This window comes from Thermobia domestica, chromosome 4 (genome assembly GCF_964235325.1).
Source record: "Thermobia domestica chromosome 4, izTheDome1.hap1.1, whole genome shotgun sequence".
Lineage (NCBI taxonomy): Eukaryota > Metazoa > Arthropoda > Insecta > Zygentoma > Lepismatidae > Thermobia > Thermobia domestica.
Window position 1 is genome coordinate 56,623,540 of NC_137457.1, and position 15,837 is coordinate 56,639,376.

Genomic DNA, 15,837 nt, shown 5'->3' on the forward strand with positions numbered 1-15,837 from the left:
TAGTGTGATCACCGAGGGAAGTCATCCCTCATATGCGACGGGCTAACAAGGCCATTGATGCCGAAAGCCCAGAAATCTAAATCCTAAATCTTCACTACACAAGGGAATTTTCGCGCTGAAAACGGTTTATTAGCAATTATGTTAAGCAGCCCTGTAGTAAATCTGCACCAAGTAATAAATTGTCACATATAAAACGGAATGAATAAACACATAACATTCATTTTGCTACCTTGAAATGTAAAATGTTTCAAAACATTAATATTCAAAGATTTCTAAAAATTCAGATTCACCCATTCCATTGTCCTCAATCATTAACGAGTTTTACAATAGTAAGAATTGTATTCATAAACTTCATTACTTACTTAGTACTATATTAAAGCAAGTTACACTAAAAGAATATATAATCAATGGAATATTTAACTAAAGTAATAGTTAACTAGTGTACTTACCCAAGCATTTGTTTCCTTCCTCTCTTCTTTTCCGTTTGTAAACAACCTCGTTTCGCAAGCAAAAGACGGTAGTTCAATGACGTCAGCCATGGCGAAAGAAAGAGGTGTCTATAGGCGGCCTGGATCTCACACACAGATGGACGTATTTAACATATAGCTGAAGTATTTAACATACGTATACGTATGTAAAATACGGAAGATTGTTAGATGTCAGATATCCTGCAGCGACATGATGTAATATCTAAGCGGGTAAAAGGCAGTACCTATGTAGTATATGGATAAAGTACGCTCCGTACAGATTTCCTTAGTAAACATAACGAATCCTTGTATTTGTACAATATACCGCTGTCCGGATAATGGATTTTTCTCAGTGTAGGAGAATGAGTTTAATATATGAAATAACGGAAGACGATTTTGATCACCGCATTGAATTTTGCGAAGTAATGATATGAAATATCGATGGCACCAATATTGTCGTAAATAACATGGTATTCTCTGTAAACTTTCAGACTTACAGTTTAACGTCCCACATTATGCTCTTTAGGATAATTATGATTAAAGCAAATGAATGATGATGGAAGAACGGGTGGAATCAAAAGGAAACGAGATTGATTGATTGATTGATTTTTGAGTTTTACGTCCCTTTCAGCAGCGAGGCTATATGAGACGTGGACCTACTAATTAACGTGGAATCCGAACCACATGAGCTCCCGCCGGGAAAAGGAAACGAGAGTATCCCGGGAAAACTCACAAATACAATAAAGTCCACCACAGCCTTACTTGGCCGGGAATCGAACCAGTAGTCCTACACACCAAAGCTAAGCGTTCTACCACTGAACCACTGTGCCCCTCCCTCCGGTATTCTTTGATGAAGCGATATTTATCTTATATGGTCTGGTGAACCGAAAAAATTATCACTATTGGAGGGATAAAAACCCACATTGATGGGATGTTATTTCCAAGAACAGAAGTGCAGAAGCTACTGACAGAAATAAACTACATTCTTAATTAGAAATATTACGAATGGTATAAGAGAGATGTTAAATGAAAAGTAGGAATGCAAAATATTTTTGAATACGAACTGTGGTTTAATTAGGATACAGCTGGTAAATAATAATATTGGACTAAAAATGTATTCAGAAGTCTTGCTAGAGGAAATATAAATATATTGAGATTATTATTATTATTATTATTATTATTATTATTATTATTATCGAATTGAAAATTCAATGGTGCATCTGAAATCAGGTAAAAGATCAGAAAAAAGTACGTGTAGCGAACAAGCAGTAAGAATGTGTGAAGTATTAAGGGCTTGCATTGAGGGTGCTAGGTAAACATGATTGGGAGCCACTGATATACAATATTGCATTTAGAAAGCCCTTCTGTACATGTTCTTTGTCTAGGCCTTACTGGCATGGAATTAAATAAAAAATAATGAAACAAGAAGTATATTATAAACAAAAAATCCTTACTAAAATTATTATATATATTTTCTCCACTAAATCTCATCAATTTATATATATATAGATATATATAATATTAACAACTTGACGGTGCTAACCTAACACGAAGCCTTATAATAAGGATTTGAAAACGGCAGAAAGACAAATGACAAATATTACAAACAAATAGCGTTTGTTTGTATTTTCTGTTGCATCTGATCAGATTTTATACGTATATAATTATTTTACATTACAGTATATTTTTTGAACAACTTGACTTTGATTAACATTACATTATGATCATTATATTTTAGAAGTACCAATGTTGCATAAAGCCTTACAATAAAATAAAAAAGTGAAAAAAAGACATTACTAACAAAAAGTATTTTTGAGATATACATATTGCATTTATTATATTTGAAAAGTATTTAGTTAACATGAATCCTTACAAAAAAATCTCCATAGCCTGTCGATTAAATTATATATATATATATATATATATATATATATATATATATATATATATATATATATATATATATATATGATTCGGGTTTAAAAGGGCCAATGTCACTTTTTGGCAAAAAATGAGATGTTCGTCAAATTTTAACGCCTATAAATAAATATTTTCTTTTGCAAGAAAAGCAAATGTTAATATTAATAGTATATATACTCCAAACTACTTCGTATTGAGATTAGCCCTTTTAGTTCCAAGTCGCAGATATATAAAGTATGTGAACTTACATTGACAAATTCTTGCTACTTTAATTTGTTTTGAAATTCTTCCAAGATATATTGGACGTAAGTTTATTATCGTTTTTTGCTTAACTTTCCAAATGCCAAATTTGTTTCAAACTGCTTACGTGGATTGCAAATCAAAATTGTGAGCCAAGCCACGAAGATAGTTCTCTGAAGGTCTTTGAGCATACTCCTGTACAATAGTACGTACTCGACTTGCTGTTACTCTGTATTTTTTCTGCGGTGGCCAATACTTGTCTAGCAACTTCTATAATTTGATCAACAGAGTGCTCCGTTAACCGTGTATATTCGACGATAATCGTTTGCGATAAAATTCGTTGCCCCATATAATTTTATGATAAAATTACGCGCATCGCTTTACTTTATTTCATAATTCTATCATATTCACTTTTTCTTATTCTCCTACAGTTGCCATCGAAATTCGTAATAATAATAATAATAATAATAATAATAATAATAATAATAATAATAATAATAATAATAATAATAATAATAATAGTAGTAACAGAATTACAATATCAATTACGTAAACGATACCTTCGAATAAAGACAAAATAACTGTCACGCTGGGATTCGAACCCGGGTCACTGAAACGGCAGTATTCTGCTTTCACACTTGATACAAAGAGAAGAAAATAAACTAGTATCTATGTTACATAAACATTCACACAATATTTCTACACGTGTTGATGCAATTCAAAGAATGTGAAAATAATATCTTCCGGCTTTCCATCTTTAGAAATTAGAAGTTACGCTGAGGAAGAATTGCAGTAATATAAATCGGGACTAGTTAAAAACAATTAGGTAGCCTCATCTTGAAGAATGGTTCGCGATATTTTCCTCATTGACGAAAGTCTATATCACTTGTTTTTGAGTTAAAGAAGGAAACCTCGAGTAAGTCATTGTGACACTTATAAGGAACGTCTCCTAAACGAGTATTAGTACGAGTATTTTGTGTATAATCTTACATGCAATGCTTTTAACTAACTAATAGTTTAGGCGGAAGATGAACTCACGAGGTGGGTAAGTGTTTAGCGCATTGAACTTATATCCGGCGGACCCGCGTTAAAATCCCGGTCAGGTTCTAACTTTTCCAAATGTTTCAATTTCAATTTCAATACGTACTCAGTGTGACAAGAAAGATTTTCCCTCCTCCAGAAAGAAAATAAAATTGGAATGAGGAGAATTCGAGAAGGTCTCTCAATGAAGGCAATCATTTACTAAATTATTTCCAGCAGTTGTTCTAGATTTCAGATTTTTGTCTACTTTCAAGCATTTTCTGATTCATGTGTGATCCGTGTTTTTATTTCTTTGAATATACAGTTTATAGTGAAATAATACATTACATACACAGCAATATTGAGATTAACATATGATGTTCGTTGGACAACACGCACTGAACCAGAGAGGTTCATCTCAGAATGGATAAATGTTTCGTGCGTCATCTACTCACAATTTTACTTGCATAAAGACTGGATTCAGTGCTACCAACTGTTGTCAGTGCCGAGAAGAGTTACGTGTAAATTGGGTTGTATCTGTCCAGGCGTTCGCACAACTGCAAATTACCTGGACACCAAGTTATGGAATTAGAACACTTAGGGGAAGAGACTTTTGTGGTTTGGTGTAAATAGATTTTCCTAACACGAGTAACACTATCTGCTATTAATCTAAAATATTACAAGTAATTTTTCCTCTTTCTTTTTCTTTCCTTCTTTCCTTTTATTTCTTACTCCCGAATTTTGCGGGGCCGCAGTGGCTCAGTGGTAGAGCGTTCACCTCTGGTGTTTGGGGTCCCGGGTTTGATCCCAGCTCCCGCCAAGTGAACTTTGTGGTGGACAAACACTGTGTGTTGGTGGGATTTCTCGGGGTTCTCGAGTTTCCTTCCACTTTCCTCGTTCCACCATTTCATTCCTTACTCATCATCACCGTCTCCTTTAGTCTAACATGCATAACCGTGGGACGTAAAAGTCAAAGATTTCATTTTCCCGAATTTTGCGCCACCTTACTTTGGCAGCCAGGGCCGTTGCCCCGCCCACCCGCATCATGACACGGCACTGACCAGTACCTACCTGCAACACTTTTCTCTGTTGACATGAATCGTGACTGGTGTCGTAATAACTTTGACTAACACTGCATAATGATCCACATGTACGTTCTTTCAACACGAATCAGGTGGTGTCCACTGAATACTTTTAATCTAATAAGCATTTTTATATTTCACATGCTTTTCAGGCTATATCTCAGGCTTTTTTGACGTGAGGCTCTTTTATCGAGGGGTCCTTTTGACTCGGGACCCCGGTGGCGCAGGGCCGTTTTCACTAGCGTCCTATTCCCGGGGCCCTTTTGACCCGGACCCTTATGACGCGGGGCCCTTTTGACGTGGTGCCCTTTTGACTCGGACCCTTATGACGGGGGAAATTTTGACGCGGGGCCGTTTTGACTCGGGCCTTTTTGTCGCGGGGCTATTTTGACCCGGGCCCTTTTGAAGCGGGCTCTTATGACCGGGGTCTTTTGACGCGGGGCCGTTTTGTCTAGGGCCTTTTTGTTCTTGTTCTTTTGTCCGGGCCCTTCTGACGTGACACCACTGTAGGACCACGTCTCATGTAGCCTTGCTGCTGAACGGAGCACTAAACCCCAACTCAACTCAACTTAAAATTCTCATATGTGAGACTTGCTACTGTTTAAAAATACATTACATTCTCTAAGAAGAAAGAACAATCTAAATAATCATTTGAATAACTGAATTTGACAATTGTGATTTTACATCATCTAAAAAATAGACAACTATGAGAAAACTGTTTGTTAGATTTATTTGATAAATTTAAATCTCCTTTCGTACGTTTATTAGGCATAATATTCAACAGTCTCGCAAATGTGTGTATAATTCTGAAGTTTCGGATGTGGATCCGGATACACTGACTCCCGTTTTTAGTGCTCGCCTCTGTTACGGAAGCGCAAAGATAGAGTCAGTCTTTCTTAAAAATTTTAAAATATTATTACTTTATTTTCTTTTTTTCTAAAAAAAACTTTCTAAAGGTGAGAAATCGATCGAAAGGTCTAATGGAACTAAACAAAATAGTATGTACGAGTGGAAAAAGCTCACATATCTAGTTTTTTTTATAAAAAAAAAACTTTGTGAAGTTAAACATTAATATACGAGAACCATGATACTAATTGAGATGAATGTCATAGTGACATATACATTAATAAACTCTTTATTACGGCCTTAGCAAGATGACAGTACATACTATAAATAACGAGATTAATATCCGAAAATTATTATTAACATGAACCTTAACGTTTAATCCAATGTTCTCGGGATTGGTGCCAGAGTAGGTGTTGCTGTGCTGAGCTTTCGTTACCATACAGCGGCAACATCTTCAGAGCTATGTGTTGGAGTATGCTGGTCGTACAATTTATATTGTTGTCTTTAAGAATCGCTGTGTTTCTATTGGTTGTTCTTGTTGGCCAATGGCGTGCTCTGATTTTGCTGGTGGAAACTGCTCTCTGATTGGCTAATGGTTCTTTTCGTACTGACAAGCTGAATCCAGATGTCAGGTACATGATAACCTTCATCTCTGTTGGTGGATGACTTGTATGTATGGATGAATAAAGATTCATGTATTTTCCTGTCCCAGAACTGTTTACTTTTCTTTAGTACTTCAATTTGGTCCCAAATGGCCGTATGATTGTATTGTATGCAGTGTTCGCCTATTGCAGATTTTTCGGGTTGTTTAAGTCTGGTGTGTCGCTGGTGTTCTTTCATTCTGTCTTCAATGTTCCTTCCTGCTTCACCTATGTAAGTGGCGTTACATTCACAGGTGATCCTATAGATGCCTGGTGTCTTTAATCCCAATGAGTCTTTTGCACTTGGTAGTAAACTCCTGATCTTCGGTGGAGGGCAGTGTACAGTCTTGATGTTGAATTTCTTCAATAGTCTTGCTAGTTGGTTGGAGGTTTTTCCCATATATGGAATAAATGCAATATTTTCTTTGTCTGCCGTGTTGTCCTATTTTCTGGTGCAATCTCTGCTACTGTATTTTCTCATGGCTGTGTTGATCTGTTTCGACGAATATCCGTTGAATTTGAATACTGTTTCCAGGTGAGATAGTTCTGTGCTTATATTATCTCGATCTGCTATTTGGTATGCTCTGTGTATTAGAGTATTAAACACCCCCATCTTCTGTGCAGGATGATGAAAACTGGTCGCATCGAAGTAGAGATCAGTGTGTGTGGGTTTCCTGTAGATTCAATGGCCTAGACTTCCATCTGGCTTCTTGTATACGAGTACGTCCAGGAACGGGAGTATTCCTTCTGTTTCTGTTTCCATTGTGAACTGGATGTTGCGATGTATAGAATTCAGATGCTGCAGGAATTCGTCGAGTTTCTGTCTGCCATGGGGCCATATGACGAATGTGTCGTCTACATATCTGTAGAATACTGTAGGTTTGTATGTTGCTGTTTCTAGCGCTTTGTGTTCAAAATACTCTATATAGAAGTTCGCTATTACTGGAGAGAGAGGAGAGCCCATTGCCACACCATCACTTTGTTCAAAGAAATTGTCTTGGTAACTGAAGTAGGTAAACGTTAGGGTGTGTCTGAAGAGATGTACTATATCCTTGCTGAAGTGCTATTCAAGGAGTTTAATAGAATCTTCCAGTGGTATAATCTGTACGACCAGCACACTTCAACACACAGCTCTGAAGATGTTGCCGCTGTATGGTAACGAAAGCTCAGCACAGCAACACCTTCTCTGGCAGCAATCCCGAGAACATTGGATTAATAGTAGACGCCAGCAAAGCTTCAAGATCATAACCTTTAACATTTGTTTGTTTGTAATAGTGTGTATTCCATATAAAATAAATGAATCAATAGACTATATCGAGCTAAATAAAATCACATGTCGATGAAAAGGTCTCATTCGTAGTTTTCGGGGTAGAAGAAAAGATGACTTACGACTCTAGAAACTATGTCGTTTACTTCCAATAATAATTTATTTTTATTTTCTGACATTTGTTATTCAATTACATAATGTATGTCTAGTATATTAAACTCTTAACTAAGAAATTATAGATTTATTTATTAATGTTTGTCTTTTACAGACATTGGCACGGACACACCTTTACGCATATACTACTTGGAACTCAACCTTACAATTCAATTGTGTGACATGTTATTTGCTGTTAAAATTGTTCATTCTTCAGTCATAATAACGGTCCTTACAAGAATAGTGTCTTTCCATAGTTTCTGATGTTTTTCCGCGTTTGATGATTTACGCCAATCTGAGCCAATGGCAGCCATTTTTTTAAAATTTCAGAGAAGGCCAAAAAACTGTCTCGTAATGCCAAGAGATAGCTGAAAAACATCGTCAGTCAATAGACGTGGTTGAAACGAGTTTGATTCCTGATTGCATACCATGCAGTTCTGATCTCACGTTAAGTGTTAGGTCCGCGTCTCATATATCCTTGCTGCTGAAAGGATAGCTTAACTCAAATGAAGTCAATAATTTACACGGTTATGTAAACAAGTTTCGAATAATCAATATATTGAGATTTACTACTCAAACGGGCGTTCACAGTGAGTGTTTCCTGGGGGTACTGATTCACCGAAATCCTCACTTTTTGAAAATTTAGTGTGAATTAAGGAGTAACTTGATAAGTTTCAATCTAATTTATAGTCATATTGAATTTGGACACTTTCTGAAATACGCTTATGCGTACCACCCTGTATTCAATATTCTAAAATAGGTTCCCATTTATTTACTAGGAATAAAATTATAATATTCAAATATGCTCTGTAAATGTCGTAATCATGCATGATAGTACATACTGTTTATATGTGACTTTATTATGATTGTGGATTTGAAAACTCTAAGAAAACGAATTGTACGGATTTAGTGGACCAGTAATTTTTGGATTTAGACCAGTAATTTCTGGATAAGACATTCGGTTGGAAATCACACAGCTGATACAAAATTCGTTCAAAATGGATGATCGTGCTAAAACTCCAGACGTCTGCCAATTTTATAGAGAAGGAGATATAGGTGTGTAACCTGATTTTCAATTTTCTTCGTCGGTAATTCGCTTTTATTGTCAACATAAAGTACAAATTCCTTATACGTAATAAATGAAAAGTGTATGTAAACTTGCGTCAAACTTTTACGCGTTTGTATAATATGTTGGAAAGATACGTAGAACACCTCTCTCTCTTGTATCTCTGAATTGGCTCGTTAAACAGGTAACTAAATAGACATGACATTTTATTTGGAGGTCTATCTCTCATTTAATTTCCTTAGAAGATTGCTTACTTTGTAACAATACTACATACAAAGGGAGATTTTTTTTACAATCGGAATCCATGGAAAACTTTTTTTTTAATTTAATATTCAGTGTAAGATATTTTGCCGATTTCATAGGTATTAAAATCAAATTATGTTGTACTTTCAAATACTAAGGAAACAGTATTTCGGAAATCCATAATTCTACGAGGTCACTTCTCCTTATTTTGCTCATGATGCTTTTCTCCTTATTTTATTTTATTTTGTTTGATTAGTTTTTTCTCGTATGAGGCTCTTGAACTTCTTAACGCATTTTTCTTCTATTACTCAAAGACAAGTTTTCACCAGATTTATTGAAACTCGATAGGACTATTTTCTAGATCAAATTTAAAAGGTAACGGCAATCAGTAAATGCTTGCTTTAGAGATTGTACTAGGGATCCCAAGCTATGTATGTGTCACATCTTTCTCCGAGTAGTCGTGTTAAAAAAAGAAAAGAAAAGAACCTCTCATATTGTAAACCTCATTATGTAAAATTTGAATATTGGTTACATTTTTAGGAATACTTGAAAGGACTCCATGTGAAAATCGAACTACATTTATCTCGGATATATCTAACCAACCTTTTTTTTTTAGTACTATTCAGTTCTGTGTTCTTTGTTCCTTTCTTTTAATTTTATATTTATAGAAATCAGAAAGCAGTACTATTTTCTTTTTAAAATGAACCATTGAATCAAATACGTCATTTGTTTCTTTAGCATACGACTGCGTCGCATGGAGAAAGTAAGGTGCGAAGGGTGACACTCTACTCCACACATCGGAATTTTCTCACATACAGTTATTAAAAATTGTACGATCTTTCATATTTAATACCTTACTTTACAGGCCTGTCTACAGCACATAAAAACAAGCAGCACTGTCACGTGTACACAACATGAAGGAATTGGGATTTTATAGCGCGATTTTTTAAAATAATATTGATACCCGAAATGGTAGTAGACATGTACCACTTTCGGCTCAAACAGAGAAATTAAGAGTGAGACTGAAATATATTATTAGGACCCTTAATTATGGAATCTACTGGGAACTGCTTCTCGGGCTCTGTTACGATTTTACTCCGTAGCGATCAACGTTAAAACCGGACGTGGTTGACTTCTACCACTTCTGGTTAGAAAAGAGGGTTGAGAGAGAAATCAGAACCAATTCTTAGAACTCTAAATATATTTCAGAAACCACTTATTTCTATATCTTATCCGTTGCTCAATGTTTATCAATATTGAAACGGACATTGTCATATATGTATTTATATCACGTTTGGTTTTAGTAGAGACTTAAAGAGGGAGATAAAATGATTTCTTGAGACGCTTTATCGGTTGCAGGGAACTGTTTCTAGCCATCTATTTAATTTTTTGCCTTATAGTGATCAATGTTAAAATCGAAACTGACTACTTTCTATCATTTTTGGTTTAAACATCACCTCAACGAACTCAATTGAGAATTTTCGAATCTCTATATCCCGACCAAAGTTCTTGGTGATCCATCAAGTAGCTAATGAGCTTTCATTTTTTTATTCTTATTTTTATTCATTCTTTTCGTTTTCCATATGGTTGAACGCACAATCGAACAGGGCAATATACGTATGAAGGAGTTGGCAATATACGTATGAAGGAGTTTTGGAAAACCAAATTTCTTAATAGAACAGTCTGTTCTAATTTTATAGACTCTTTTCATTAGAAAATATTGTGTTCACCAACTACTTGGTAGTATGTATTCAACTTTGGATCATTCATTTCTGTTTCTTTCCTTGTTTTGTCTTTATTTGAATGAGAATACAGCATATTAAAAAATAACATCTATAGACTATCGTAGACTCTCATAGTCTATAACAATATCATAGACTATTTTCGATATTGGAAAGTAAATACTCCAAGAACGTCTTTACTGAAGATACAGTGTAACCTTCTGTAGGTGTTGAAAGGAAAATAAATGAAGAATCATCCAAAAAGTAGCTTTCATATGACGATTCATCAATTTCGCAGAAGCAAGAATGAAAAATAATAAATGTATGCGCTTTAAATAACATGGTAACTGGCGAGTAGTGCCAGGTCTATAATACTAATACCTGTATAATTATGACATCTAGCATTATTAATATCAATATTGTAATAGAAAGCCATAATAGCTATGTACTACCAAAATAAAGGGATAGTTTGTGGACTCAAATATACTGCTATTTGAGTTGAGTTGAATTGAACGTTCCATTCAGCAGCGAAGCTATATGAGACGGGACCTACTGATTAACATGGAATCCGAACCACATGGGCTACTGCAGGGAATCAAACCCGGGTCTTCCACGCCAAGGACACGAACGCTAACCGCTTAGCCACGAAGGAGCTCTACTGCTGTTTGAGTCACTAATAATAATTCACTCTTGTATGTACGTGCACTATGTACATACACGTAATATACATAGTAATTTAAATCTGATAAACAGTAAAGATCTCTATAATTATAATACGAGGAAAAAGAAACTGAAATAAACAATTTTACTTCAACAACCTATTATATAAATGGAGTTATGTAAAATATGACCGAAACTTATAATATACTGCCTTCAAAGTTGAAGGTCACAAAGTTGATTTTAGGATATTTCTTGAAAATTGTGAGAAGTTATTTTTGCCTCCTTAGCACTAGCACATCTATCAAAACTGTTCTGTATTTTTTTTAAATTTCCTTTTTGAAATGAAACACAAATATTATTTTTTTCGTTTCCCAGATATTCGTAGATTCTGTCGATATCAGAATCTACCCAGAAAGATCCAAATGTCCATTTCACTTCCTCAAAATATGGTATAATTTAAATTTGTTTTATTCAATGTCCAAGAACACTCACTAACATAAATTAGAATCAAGTTTTAATTAACACAAATTAAGAGCAAGAAGTATGCCCTCGGCGTTGATGAGTAAGTGATAATCTTTACAGAGACAAACTCTCAGATGCGAGGCCACCATGATCATTTTTGATGTATACACGACTCCAAAAGTGTATTACCACTTGCTATTCTCTTTTTCCTGTAATAGCAGGCAACCCAGAAACTCGGCGGTCAGGTTGGTTGCGAATTCGAAAGGCGTTGGAGCAAACCTCAATTTTGTAACAAATATATCAGTGTGACAAACTCCAAATAAGAGAATAAAACAAATTGTTAAGAATGACAATTTTATTATCATGACGGAGTTGGATGACATCAAAAGTTACAAAATGATATTACTTAAGAAGTTCAAGCAAAATGAATGGTAACAAACAGATACCAGAGGAAAGGATTTTTTCCCCCAAGAAAATAATGTCATAAAAAACACAAAGTTACATAATGTAAAGTTTTAGTATAAAACCCACACAAAAATTAAGAAAGTTGACACGCGAAAGGCAAGACCAACTGAACCGGAGTGAATGAAATTGTGTACAGATATTTAAAACATAAAATGAGGGAATACGGGTTTCGTATTTTCTTAAAAAAAAAAAACGATTGTGTGGGGCACGGACCTCTCCAAACATTCGATCACGAAATATGAAAGTGCTAATAACAGTATGTCAGATGTGTGTAAAGGACATGACAAATTGCAAAGAAAGTACGCGCGTGGACTATGTGCAAAAAATGAAAGTATACTTTTTATTTAATTTTTTTGTTTTGCGGAAAACGGTTAAAAGGGGCAAAAACCCCCAATTAAAGTTTTGAAAGTTGACGCTCGAAAGGCAAAAACAAGTGAGCGGAAGCGAATGAAATTGCACACAGATATTGTAGACATAAAATGAGAGAATACTGGTTTCGTATTTTCCTTGAAAAAAGGGTTGGGTTGGGCAGGGCACCCTCCAAACATTCCATCTTGAAATATATAAAGTGCTAGTAACAGTATGTCAGATGTTTGTAAAGGACATGACGAATTGCAAAGAAAGTATGCGCATGGACGATCTGCAAAATATGAATGTATTCGTTTTATTTATTTTCTGCGGAAAAACAGTTTAAGTGGGCATAAGAACCCACCGGAAAATTTTGGAAGTTGACGCCCGAAAGGTTAGAAGAAATGAACCGAAATAAATAAAATTTGGCATAGATATTGTAAACACAATAAGAGGATATACGGGTTTCGTATTGCCTAAAAAAAACAGTTAGGTGGAACACGGACCCCTCCAAACCTTTGACGATGGAATGTCAAAAGTGCCAGTAACAATATGTCAGATGTGTTTAAAGGACAGAAGAAATGGAACAAAAGTATGCGCATGGAGAATGTGCAAAAAATGAAGGTATACTTTTTGTTTATTTTCTGCGGAAGAATCGGTTTAATGGGGCAAAAGCCCCCACCTAAAATTTTGAAAGTTGACGCCCGAAATGTAAAATGAAGTGAACCGGAATGAATAAAATTGTACACAGATATTGTAGACATAAAATGAGGGAATACGGGTTTCATATTTTGCTGAAAAAGACGGTTAGGTGAGACAGTGTACCCTCCAAACATTTGATCACGAAATATTTAAAGTGCTAGTAACAGTATGTCAGATGTTTGTAGAGGACATGACGAATTTCAACGAAACTATGCGCATGGACGATGTTCAAAAATGAAGGTATACGTTTTTTATTTTCTGCAGAAAAACAGTTTAATTGGGCATAAGAACCCACCCGAAAATTTTGAAAGTTGACGCCCGAAAGGTAAGAAGAAGTGAACAGAAATGAATGTAATTTGGGTGAGATATTGTAAAAGTAATATGAGGGTATACGGGTTTCGTATTGTCTGGATAAAACGGTTAGGTGGAGCAAAGACCCCTCCAAACTTTTTATGATGGAATATCAAAAGTGCCAGTAACAGTATGTCAGATGTGTTTAAAGGACAGGAAAAATTCCCATGAAACTTTGTGTATGGAAAATACGCAAAAAATAAACGAATACGGTCTTTTAATTTTCTGCGGAAAAACGGTTTTAGGGGCCAAAAGTCCCTATATAAAATTTCGGAAATTGACGCCCGAGAAGCAAATAGGAGTGTACCGAAGTGAATGAAATTTTGAACGAATTTTGTAGACATGAAATGAGAGAATACGGGTTTCATACTTTCATGGAAAAAATGGTTGAATTGGGCACTGACACCTACAAACCTTTGATCACGGAATATCAAAAGAGCTAGTAACAGTATATCAGATGTGTGTAAATTACATCACGAATTGCAACGAAACTATGCGCATGGATGATGTTCAAAAAATGAAGGTATTCGTTTTTTATTTTCTGCGGAAAAACAGGTTAATTGGGCATAAGAACCCACCCGAAAATTTTGAAAGTTGACGCCCGAAAGGTAAGAAGAAGTGAACCGAAATGAATGAAATTTGGTAGCGATATTGTAAACATAGTATGAGGGTATACGAATTTGTATTGTCTGAAAAAAAAAGGTTAGGTGGAGCACGAACCAATCTAAACCTTTGATGACGGAATATCAAAAGTGCCAGTGACAGTATGGCAGATGTGTTTAAAGGACAGGAAGAGTTCCCACGAAATTTTGTGTATGGACAATACGCAAAAAATAAACGAATCGGTTTTCTTTATTTTCTGCGCAAAACGGTTTTAGGGGACAAAAGCCCCCATCCGAAATTTCGGAAATTAACGCCCGAAAAAAAAAAGAACTCTACGGTTGTGAATGAAATTTGTGCACAGATATTATACACATGAAATGATTGAATACGGGTTTCATATTTTCCGGAAAAATATAGTTTAATGGAGTACGAACACTTACAAACCTTTGATCACGGAATATCAAAAGAGTTATTAACAGTATGTCAGATGTGTGCAAAGGATATGAAGAATTGCAACTAAGCTTCGTGTATGGACGCAAAAAATGGACGCAAAGGCTAAAAGAAGTTAACCGAAATGAATGAAATTGCACACAGATATTGTAGACATAAAATCAGGGATTACGGGTTTCATATTTTCCTGGAAAAAAGGGTTGGGTGGAGCATGTAGTGAAATACACCGCTTACATAGGGACCTCGGTTCGTTTCATTAAGACTCCATGAAATACATGCTAGTAAACTTTTATTTTTTTTTTTTTCCAAAACAGCAAATTTTCAACAACAATAATGTATATATGAATTTCTTTGAATATAACGAATAATGTAAAACCAAACAACAAACAAATAATATAAATCGTTTAAAGCTAATATTTCTGGCTCAGAAGGAGCAAACTTTGACAGCTCTATATAACTGGTTTTTAAAGGAGCAAAAATCTTTACGCAATTTTAACACACAGGAAAAATGAATATAGCAGTAGGTGCACGAGTTGATTAAATGATTTTCAGTACGTACCAAATGGAATCCAATTAACAAACACGAAGAAATATAAATGAGCACTCCAAAATAGAAAGATATACCGAAAGTCATTCACTACTACGTCGTAGCAATTTCTAGTTAAGTAGCCAAAAATACCATTACTAATTTCTAGATTTAATTCCAAATATTACTAATATCCACTGATCGCAGGAGAAAAAGAAAAGGTTTGAATTTAGAAAACATTAGCCTAATTAAATAGCCTCCCAAGACAGTGAATATAGCAAACTTAAATGTTACTCATACTTATTCTATTCAACTCATTTTTAACGTTATCAAATGGATCAAAAGGAATTCACGTCTTCCTTCTACCTCACCTGTCCATAGAACTAAAGATAACACGTTCAGTTGAACAGGTTTTTGATTCGGCCACTAGATGTCAGTTCAAACGGTGACATCGCAATCAAGGCTTAGACTCAGCTCACCCTAGCGTTAAAAACGCGAATCACTTAATCAAAGCGAGCATTTACCGTCACCTAGATGGATTACAAGATCTTTCTAAAAAACATTTACATTTTTTTTTCTCGAACAAAAATTCAGTTCAAAAATA